At 35.9% G+C, this 11734-nt stretch overlaps 1 non-coding gene across 1 annotated transcript; it reads left to right on the top strand.

Annotated features, from left to right (window-relative positions):
* The first annotated feature begins 7505 nt into the window (after positions 1-7505).
* Positions 7506-7589, top strand: Trnal-uaa. The gene has a single exon. It is a non-coding gene; the product is annotated as a tRNA-Leu (tRNA).
* Positions 7590-11734: the final 4145 nt, after the last annotated feature.

Genomic DNA, 11734 nt, shown 5'->3' with positions numbered 1-11734 from the left:
CTAAATAAGAACAACATTACAATAACAATGGGTAAGTTTTCGCAAACTGTAGAAAGCGCTTAAGTTTCCACCAACAATTACAGCATTGTTGCATGTTTACTTTATCAGTTGGATTGCGAGCGGGTCACGGCATGAAATTCGCAAGTCTGACTGCGACTGAGCGATAAAACGCTTAACCGGGTAGCTGCGGCTCGTCCTGAGCGAACTTAGCTTTGCGGGGCATAACTCCGTTCTTCCCGACACTTGGCCTAAGTGAGAAGCTTATGATCTATTTTTTTATTATGTACCTACAAAAATAGAACCTATAAAACTCTTCATTTTGTTTGTGCATTTTTTGCTTGCAAGTTCATAAAAACAGTATATTTGCAGGGTTATTATATCAACAATTGATTTGCGAGTGGATCATGGTATGAAATCCGCAAGTCTGTAGTCTGAGCGACAAAACGTTTAACCGGGTAGCTACGGCTTGTCCTGAGCGAACTTAGGTTTGCGGGGCAGAACTGCGTTCTTCCCGACACTTGGCCTAAGTGAGAAGCTTATGATTTTTTTTTATTATGAACTAATAACCTATAAAACTCATGATTTCGTATGTGTATTTTTTGCTTGCAAGTTTTTAAAAAAAGCATAATATTGCACGTTTCATTTATCAGTTGGATTGCGAGCGATGAAATTCGCAAGTCTGACTGCGACTGAGCGATAAAGCGCTTAAACGGGTAGCTGCGGCTCAACCTGAGCGAACTTAGGTTTGCGGGGCATAACTCCCGTCACTTAGCTTAGAACCTATACAACTCTTTATTTTGTTCGTGTATTTTTTGCTTGCAATCTTGCTATCATAGCGGTAACCCGTTTACGTTTATTTGAACAAATACGCCGGTAGGTTGTAACTTACACCATTTCTTGCTGGTCTTTACTCTCAACAGCTTTGTTGGCTCGTTTCAGTCGTTACGTCTGCCGTGTACGGTGAATAGAGTTTTCTTTGACGCATTTTGCATAGCCGATATACTTGATTTCCCGTATAACTTATATTGAAAAGGTGTCTCTATGAAATCTCCAAGTCAAAGTGGTTGACTGCTAAGCCGGTTATCAACGTTTCTGAAGGAAATTGCGATGAAAAGCAAAGAAAAAAAGGAGTAAAAAATGACGTTAAAATAAAATATAGTGAACTTTTTATACGGGCTAGTTTATTTCATCTTAATAGTAGAAAGAATAGTATTAACTTTAGTGAATTTAAAAAGTTACAAGCGAAAAAGCGAAAGTGAATATGTTTGTTTGTTAAATTTATGACCGATCTTTACGATATATTTTAGTTCTGGAAAATAGAAAAAAAGAAAGAAAGAAAGAAACATTTATTTTTTACATTGCGCCACACATTACAATATTCACAACACCACATATGTTATGTGTGGCACAACCTAGAAAAAAGGTGCCAGCTCAGCATTGTGCTGCATGCGCCAGTGGAAGCATACAGCGCTGATTTTTAGTTGGCACCTTAAAAAAATAAACAGATCGAAGGGAATTTAAAAAAAAATCACCGTCGAATACCTAGGTAACAGCTGTCTGTTACCTTGCTATTAGGTTTTTACGTTCTTGATCGAAGTTCTGTTTCGATACTCCTTGACGCTAGAGTAAGCACAGGATAAAAGAATTTTCGACTCTAAAACTATTTACATTAGTTCACCTTTGCTGAGACGGTACGCGTTTCTGTACTCGAAAACGACTGCTCGATCTCGAGATTTAACGGAGTTTCTGGTCAACAACGTATGTATGTTTCGTGCTGCTAACAAATCTGAAATAGAACAGACTAGCACTTAAACCAGAATGTATCACACACCGGTGCGGTAGGGGGCGTACGACGGCCTACAAAGCTGACCCACAACCGTGATTACACACGATGCATATCTCGCGACCCACTGCATCCACGCCCGCTGTCAATCCATTTAGGTTGAGGCTACTAAACTGGCGGAAAAACCAGAGGCAAGCTTTTGAATTAGAAAAAAATCAAATTAAAATTCAAAAATGTTATATTCATGTAGACCTTATTACAGGCACTTATGAAGCGTTCATACATTTAACATGTTACACTAATGTTAGTGATGGTGATAACTGTATTCGTTAACTTAAAACTAAAGCTAGGAGGGTTCCAAACGCGCCCTGGTCTAAGAAGAGCCCACAACAAACTTAGCCAGGTTTTTTTTTGTCATCACCATCTCACAGTCTAGTTAATGTTGAGCTATGAAGTTAGAACATTGTGACAGTGCAAGAATTGGAGGCTACAGTTGGCAGGACAATGTTCTTAAAAGGTATGTGGAATCCACCAATCCGCACTGGGTCCGCATGGTAGACTACGGCCTAACCCCTTCTCACTGTGGGAGGAGACCCGTGCCCTGTAGTGGGCCGGTAATTGGTTGATGATGATGATGATGATGATGATGATGATGATAATGATGATGATGATGATGATTTTAACCAGCTTGTTGTTTTATAAATTTGTCCATTTTAATTAGTTTTTTATTATGTTTAATTGACTATATCTGAATCTAACGTTCTCTTTATATTTCTGATCCGATCCCGCTCCGCTCTTGTAACCTCTCGTTTCAAACCCCAACCTTAGTTGGATGTAAAACCGCTGTAAATTATGTTGTCTGTATTGTTCCTTTCATCGACGAATAAATAGCTCTATTACAAAGATAATGGCCTAATAGCTGTCATATATCTGTTCGTTGGTTTAATAAGACCATGTATTGTTAGGAGGTTTAATAAGACACGAATAGAACCATTCATATGAATAAGTTTCTACTTAAATGTCTTAGGATGAATTGCATTCGGCATTTCCACCTAAGTCATGAGAAAAATTAAATGTATCTTAATGTTTAGCATTTTAAGTTACCCTAGGAATTCTTTTGTTTTTACCTTTTAATAACAGCCTCTTTTTTTACAGTAGATAGCTTGTTTAATTGCAGATCACGAGGAGTAAGGTATTAAGATTTTTTGTCAAAAGAAATTCTCATTACAACCCGGATTAAAAAAAATATGCATTATCCTTGTACCTCTATAAGTTTTTATAATTACTATCATGTGATCTCATCAACTCATAACCGGCCCACTAAGGAGCATGGGTCTCCTTCCACAATGAGAAGGGTTTAAGGCCGTAGTCCACCAAGTTGGTCCAGTCCGGATCGGTGGACTCCACACACTTTTGAGAACATTAGGTCGAACTCTCAGGAATGCAGGTTTCCTTTAGATTTAGATTGTTTTCCTTTACCGTTGAATTACTCAAAACGCACGTAACTTAAAAAGTTAGAGGTTCGAACCTGGCCCCCGAAAGTGAGGTCGACCTAGTACCCAATGCGTCACGCACAGTGCGTAAAATCAGCTCGATTACTCCATAGGATTTTAACAATAGAATATTTTTTCTTTAAAGACGATCTAAGTGTTTTTAGAGATTATAAATTTTTAAGTTTAATATTAGAGTGATATTCCTACTCGTGCCACTGGAGAAAAGAGTTGGTGGACTATTTTACTTTTTATTACGCCATTTTTAATTATTTATCCTTTCACGCCATTATATTTGCTGTACAAAAGAGTTTCGATATTCCACCTCTACTAGCAGTATTGTAAAGGCTTTTTTTCATAAATTGTGTAATTCTACGACGATAACGATTATTCAACACGTGAGGGCGTATCCAAAATATGTACCCATAAGAAAAAAGTGGGCAAGGGAAATATGAAAATGGTTTTTATTACGCTTCCGAGATTAATTCTCGCCGGAGCAATTACATTTCGCAATCAAAATCTGTACCCGAGTCCAGGTATGCCGACAATTTTAGAACAATTTTCAATTCTGGTACTTTCGTAGATACCTTAATTACGTTGATGCCTTTTTTTAAATATTTTTATTCAAGTTTTTTAATTATACTCGGATATTTTTACTAAAGTGTTTTTAGATATTACATTCTACATACATTCAGTAAAGTTTTGGTTCTTTATTTAGCTTCGGCCGCTAGTTGCCTACTGACAAAGTCTTGCCGATATGTGATTTAGCGTTCCGGTACGATGTCGCGTAGAAACCGACAAGGAATGTATTCATTTTTTCTTGTATTTCTGTTTCCAATATTTATTATCTTTATCCCTTAATGGTGTGCAATAAAGAATTTATCTATCTATCTATCTACAGAGTTCAAATATCCACCTATCAGCGCTATCTCCAGAACCTGACCAACAACAGCAGTAAGGATTCTTATAATCAGGACGATTCTTCAAACTGGATTCTTAAAATGGAAGGGAATGGAAACAGCTTTTAATCATCACCATCATCATCATCAATCAATTACGGGCCCACTACAGGGCACGGATCAGGATCTCTTCTCAGAATGAGAAGGGTTTAGGCCGTAGTCTACTACGCTGGCCAATTGCGGATTGTAGACTTCATACGCCGTTGAGAACATTATGGAGAACTCTCAGGCATGCGGCTGTAACGATATTTTCCTTCACCGTTTAAAACAGATGATATTTAAATTGCTTAAATAAAAAACGCACATCGATTTTCATCGAACATAGCTAAAAACACTCCCAAATAGTTCACCTTTCACAAAACAAGAAACAAAATCAAAATCGGTTCATCCGATCCGGAAATACGATGCCACAGACGGACTTAACCACACAGACAAGTTAAACTTATATCACCCTGTCGTTTCTGCGTCTACGGTTAGAAATGCTAAACGGTTTCAAATTTTTAAAGCATTTTTTGAAAGAGCTTCCTTAACCCACCGACTATACTAGAAGCTCTGAATTAAATTTAAACTTGCGCAACATTTTTTTGTTTCGCTTCTTTACATCACGCGAGAACATTTCCGCTGAAACAATTACATTCGCAATTAAAAGCTGTGCCCGAGTTTCGGAATGCCAACAATCCTAGGTCTGGTATTCGGTATCCCTGACCCCCGCATAGACGCTATTAAATGACTTGTGCTGCATAATGGATTATATTATGCTAAATTGTTTTATGTAATACTAAGAGACCTCTCTGCCTGTCCTGATAATCAAGTTTATAGCATGTTTGACTTCGGAGGAGTTGGGTTAGTATTGTGAAAACTAAGCTTAATTTACTATACTCCGCAAGAGAATCTGTATGGTGTAATTTATAATTTCTTCGATCTTTATTCTCCACACCAAACAGATCTTGGGTGATGTACCCTCTACGCTCGTTTCGCTCCATTGTAAAGTCTTTGACAGACAAATTTGAGCTCAGGCTCTTCGCACTGACACATTGATGTTATAAGCCCCTCGCAACTGGGAATATCGGCTTCCTATTCTTTGAGGCACAGAGATGGACAACAACGGTTTCCTAATTCCGTTACAGAAAGTTTCTTGCCAGGAAAACCCAATGTAAGCCCAGTTTACTCTTCTCTGAAATTAATCAAACCCAAGATATATTGGATAGAAGCAGGCGGTAACTTTTCGGAATTCCATAATATATTATGAAAATGATGATTTGCTATACCTACTCCGCGAAAAGCACGAGAATGTGTATGGGGTGTAATTTATAATTTCTTCAATCTTTATTCTCCACACCAAACAGATCTTCGGCAATGAATCCTCTACGCACGTTTCGCTGCAAATTATTTATTGTAAAGTCAGCATCACGTGAGGATGCTCCGCTTCAATTATCGTATTTATTAATTTAGTTTAATAACCAATAAAAAGCGAACGAAGTCGCTGTCATTTACCTAGTCAATTGATAAATCAATATAACAACTCAAGTGTGATAATGTAACGGCATTAGTCAATGTATGTCTAACCCCTATTTACTCGGTCCCGATCGAGTCGTGAGTCCTGACCTCAGCATAATGAAGGTTCAGCTCAAGGTCACGACGAGTCAAACAAAGTGTGATCGATTCACGAGTTAATGAAATTTCCAATTGACTCTTTCTCAAGATAGAGAGCGGTTCTACGCATACATTAGTAATTTTATTAGTCTGCGGTTTGTTTTTATGTAGTTCGTTGTTGCATTTTTTTCGTAGTTCGTTCATTAGTCTATGGTTAATACAAGCTTCTTTACTTCTTTATTAAATACTATTTAATACACATATGTGAGCTTACTTCACATATATTATGTAATAAATTATATTTTTAGGACATTTAATTACCTACTTACGGGGTGATTTATTATTTTTTGAATCTTTATTCTCCACACCAAACAGATCTTGGGCAATGTACGTTCTACGCACGTTTCGCTCCGAATTATTCATTTTGAAGTCCTTGAGAGACAAATTTGAGCTATTGAATATATTTATATTATATTTTACTATATCTCGATTCCGGGTAGAAGCCATTTCTGAATTTTCTCTGGCCTAGGGTTCAAGTCTTTGGCAGTGGCTAAATATAATTAATTATTGCTAAAATCCTATACACTGAAGTGCCAATACACTGAAGAAGCCATTGCTAAAACAAGCTTTATGCACGCACGTTTTCATGTGGAAAGTTATTTATCATTTGTAAGAAATATCTAGTATGGTGACAAGCATATAAAATGGAGATGCTGTGGTTCCTAACTTTATTGGCGTTTGTTCTTAGCAGATACAAAGTCTCAACATTCAGAGATCTCCAGGATGAAAGCTTGGCAAGATCGCAGTGTTTATCGAACAAAGGTTTTTTTAAACAATATTTTTTAATATTAATGCTGTTTTGTAATTCCTATAACCATTTTAAGGAAATAAGTGTGTCCTTTTCATTAGGAACAATGCAATGTTCAAGCCTATAAATATAATAGTAAATAACATAATATTATGTAAACTGTTTCGTTTATTACTATTGCGTAATTAGAATATGTATTTTATATCGAAGACAAAACTGAAATATTTAATCGATATCACAGACCAGCGTATTGATTTGCCATGACGTCACAACATTGTAACAAAGCAACGATCGCTTGATTAACAAATATTGGTTCATTGTCGGTATTCATTTATTTTTGACGACCGATAGCACAGCGTTGAGCGCTGTGGTATAACGGGTTCGAATCCGGTAGTAAGTAATTTAGTAATTTCTGAATTTTCTCTGGTCTAGGGTTCACGTCTTTGGCAGTGGCTAGTTACCCTATCGACAAAAACGTTCTGCCACGCGATTAAGCATTTCGCTACAATGTCACTTAGAAGCCGATTAGATTTACCCCACTTTATCATCATAAGAAGAGATTTCAATTTGTAGCCGAATGAAAAAAGCATGCGAACTTACATAAATACAGTGTTAAGAACATGAACATCTTTTTGTTGCTAGTCGGTTAAAACTATTCCAGTTCCATTTTAATTACATCTTTAAAATCATAATTTTTAATTAATAGATATTTCATATTGTGAGGTAAATATTGTGCCTCATTACACTGGTTATAAAAATGTAATTTAATTTAAACTGGCAGATATTATTAATGACCTTTTAAGGTAATGTTTGTACAATGTGTATTACAGACTTGTATAAAATGTACTGGTATTTTCATGGATCAACTACGAGTCAGGTTGGCCGAGTGGTCTAAGGCGCCAGATTTAAGCTCTGGTTCCCGAGAGGGAGCGTGGGTTCGAACCCCACACCTGACAAATTCAGTTTTTAATTTTTATTCTTAGTTTACTTTTTTGTGAATATCATAATAATTTTCATAGAACTAAAAATAAATTGGAAAAATAAAATTATGATAACTTTAGCAAACCTTTATTTTCTGTTTTATATGCTTATTTACCCGACTATGACGAAAGGAGATTGGTTTTTGATTCGTTTTATCTCTCTCATTGGAGAAATTAAATGATATTAATAGCTGCTGGGATCGACTAACTGACGTGAAACTTAACCGGAGAATTTCTAACAATTTTAAGCCCGAATCGAATTACGGACAATTTAAGAGTCGCGGGCGAAGTCAACAACATGGATATAACTTAAAACACTACGTTGTACCTAATAGAATTATAAAGATCGATCCAAAAACACGAGAAAACATTGTATTTGGACACTTGTTTTATAAAAAAAAAACATGCTGTTTATTGTGACAGTCATGAGAAAGACGCAATCCGTGAAAATTTCTACTCTTCATGATGAAGGTTTCACGGAGGTAGGATATCATAAACCGTATGAAATAGGCACAGCTCGCGATGTTTGAAAGGACGTACGGATGGAATCCTACAAAATACAGCTTACGCCGACATGGATGGTATAACTTATACAAAATTTTATTGAAAAAATTACGATGCCTAAGAATATACACCACTCGCCAACTTTCTTTATGTAGGTACGTACGCCATAAACGCTAATACCGCTATACGCGAGTGCATTTTATAGCGCAAAATTAACTTTACGTTCTTTGCAAATTTGCAGTTACAACTTGTTTTATAACTTTGCTACTTTTTATAACCTTAGAAAATTGTGAATATGAAACTTATTTCAGATGTGGCATTGTTCTGGATTATTAAAAAAGGTACTTCAGATTGATATAATTTTATATTTCAGGTTACTTTTGGGTTATGTAATGTTTTTTTTTTTTACTACGACTATACACACATCGCCATCTAGCCCCAAAGTAAGCATAGCTTGTTTTGTTTCTAGTTTATACATGTTATTATTCAATATAAAACTTCGTTCGCGTACATTTCCCATACGAACTTTCATCAGGTTTCGAAACTGACTCTTATTATTTGAAACTGTCTATTTCCTATAATAACTGCAAGCTTCACACTAAATCGTTGGACATTTATACATCTTCAAAAAGAAGATATTCTGAATTCACCAAAAAAAAACAAATTTAATAATGTTTAGCTCACAGCAGTACTTCATACCTATAAGTCTACAATGCTGGGTAAGCAACGTTGACCAAAGTTAGTTAATAAATGGGTGCCCGTCTTTAAAAGTTTTAATGATAATTTGATATCCATCAGTCTCAGCTCCTATCACTTACAAAGAATAGTAATTGTAAAAAGGAATCGAAATGTTAGTTGATTCGTATGCTAAAGGTTACCCACAAAATTTTCTAACATTTTTATTTAGCCCTAGCACTAAAGTCCTCATGAATGTGGCAACACTTAATTTTCAGTATCGCTAAGCCTTAAGTGGGGGATTTGCTGCTGTTCGCTGAGGAGTTATTTCCTCTATATCCAATTATTTAAAACTGATCGTATCACCTATCCATTAGCAAAAGAATTATTTAAATTGGTTAAAATTTGTCGGAGTTAGGACGAGTTAAATCGTCAAACGTTTTCATCCCCTCTCCAAAAGGTTAACTGAATTTCGGGATAAAATAGTATCCTATGTCATACCTCATAGTATGACCTTAAATCGACCAAAATATTTTTTACATATAGATACATAATTTGAACCGTTACAGTTTAATTATATGTATAGATATAGATAGATATACTAAGTATATTATGGGAAACGATCTCGCTTCCGATTAGAAATGTAATAGTGGTAAGATCCAACTAAGTAATTGAATTCACACCTACGGAATAGGTAAACACTATCGGTACAAGGACAATTAAACTTTAATAGATCAGAATTCAGATGTAAGTTCTCGCAAGGAGCTCCAGACGAATATTGCAATTAGTTTCTCTCTCATAGTCTGGAAGCTGGTGGGAACATTTTAAAATTGTCCTCGACATGCTAACAGAGTTACTGCGTTTTCACTAAACATAGGCATCCCCTTAATCGAATTCCTAATGATTTATGCGATGTCTATAAAAAAAAAACTTTCACCAATTCTTAGGTGATAACTATTGCTTAACAGCTGATGTGTGCATATAAATCTCCGAAGTTTAGGCGTAACTTATTTAGGCATTGCCTTATTCTTCGTTATTGTAAACGTTCGTTAGGGCGTTACTTTGAATTTGATGATAGCTAAGTGGTTAGGGTTTCGACCTCTCTTTTGGGGGTGCGAGTTCTATCCCGGCACGCACCTCTAACTTTAACTGGAGCAAAGTGCATTTTTTTTAATTGAAAATTTATAAATTATTAAAATAATATTTTATTTTTATTCATATAACAATGTTTATTATATATGATTTTTTTTTATATTTATATATAAAATGTATATATAGGTATATATATATACATTTATATATATATATATATGCACCACCTACCTTGGTTGCCTGGGAGAGAGCCCTAGTAGCTATAAGACCGCCAAATTTTACCGGGACAATACTCTCCGAGGTATGGGTGGCACAGGTCAATGATATTAAAAGTAATATAACAAATATTTATTTTAAGGTAACCACGAATGACCAAATAGGAAACAAAAATCAAGTATCATAATAAAATCATCAATTCTTACTTTAGCGTCTTTTCGCACGGCAAAATGAAGCACGTGTCAAGTCAAAGTCAAAGTCAAAAATATATTTATTCAAGTACCCATAGGTAGCAATTTTGAAACATTACATGAAAAGTACACGGTAGTGAGATGATGGAGATAACCATATTCGTAAACTTAAAACGAAAGCTAAAAGCTTAAGCTAAAAGCTGGTCTAAGAAGAAGCCCAAAACAAACTTACAAGTTACAAATTAAGACTGCGATTTTTTTTACTTTCTTAATATCATCATCAGAGATTAAATTAAGCCGAACCTAGAAGGTAATAAAACCTTGTTTATGTAGGAACTAGTTTTGTGAACCAGCAATGGGACGCTAATAGAGGAGAGAATTAGTACCACTAGCTCTCTGTCTAACATTGAAGATACTCTCTGGGTAACTATTGCAGTAATTAAAACGTCGTGGCAGACCTGCAAAGTCGAATGCGATATGAATATTCCATGCGGCGGGAACTTTGCAGTTCTCAAGTTCCTAAACTTGGCGATATACCGTGTTCGTGTGCTCGAGCCTCTACGCCTAATGATATACGTACATATTCCTTTCCACTAAAACTTTAAACGACGTGAAGATGAAACTATAAGTTAAAATACGTTAAAATAATAGGTGCAAATCTCTTGGAGCCTTACAAATAAAATAAACGTGGCATAACTTCGGAAAGGTATGAACGTAGAACAATACTGCATACAATAAACGAACAAATAAACTATATAAATTGATAAGTATAAGTTTTGCTGGTCGCTATTGCAATTAGTGTTTATTTTTATTTCACTACAAGTTAGCCCTTGACTGCAATCTCACCTGGTGGTAAGTGAAGATGCAGTCTAAGATGGTAGCGGGCTAACCTGTTAGGGAGTATGGGGTCGCGTGGAAACCGATTGGGGGTAATCGGTTTCCTAGCGACATCGCACCCGAACACTAAATTGCTGATTGGCACGTCTTTGTCGTTAGGATGGTAACTAGCCACAGCCGAAGCCTCCCACCAGATCAGACCAGAGAAAATTTTGAAATTATAAAATCCCAAATTGCCCCTGCCGGATATCGAACCCGGAACCTCCTATTTAAATTAAGTATAGGTTTTAAAGATTTTAAACTAAGATTTTCGTGGTTAATAAACATTTCTTAAATATTGACCCAGTTGCATCGATCATGCCGTCGTGACCACGATCCATGCACGAAATATCGACAAATCCAAAATATTATCGTGGTATAAAATACGTACCCGTTGAACTTTTATTTAAGAAAAGTATAGGTTTTGCTGGTCGCAATAGCAATTGGTGTGTTTCAACCGCACGATTATGTCCATTAGTTAACGAATCAATCTGATCAGATATCTTGATATGAAAGTTGAAATTTATTAATTCGTGCTATACATTTCATAAAAAGCGGTGATAGCCC

The sequence above is a fragment of the Pararge aegeria genome, chromosome 15 (genome assembly GCF_905163445.1).
Source record: "Pararge aegeria chromosome 15, ilParAegt1.1, whole genome shotgun sequence".
In the NCBI taxonomy this organism is placed as follows: domain Eukaryota; kingdom Metazoa; phylum Arthropoda; class Insecta; order Lepidoptera; family Nymphalidae; genus Pararge; species Pararge aegeria.
Note: the sequence above shows the minus strand (reverse complement) of the source record. Positions and strands in the feature narration are given on the sequence as shown.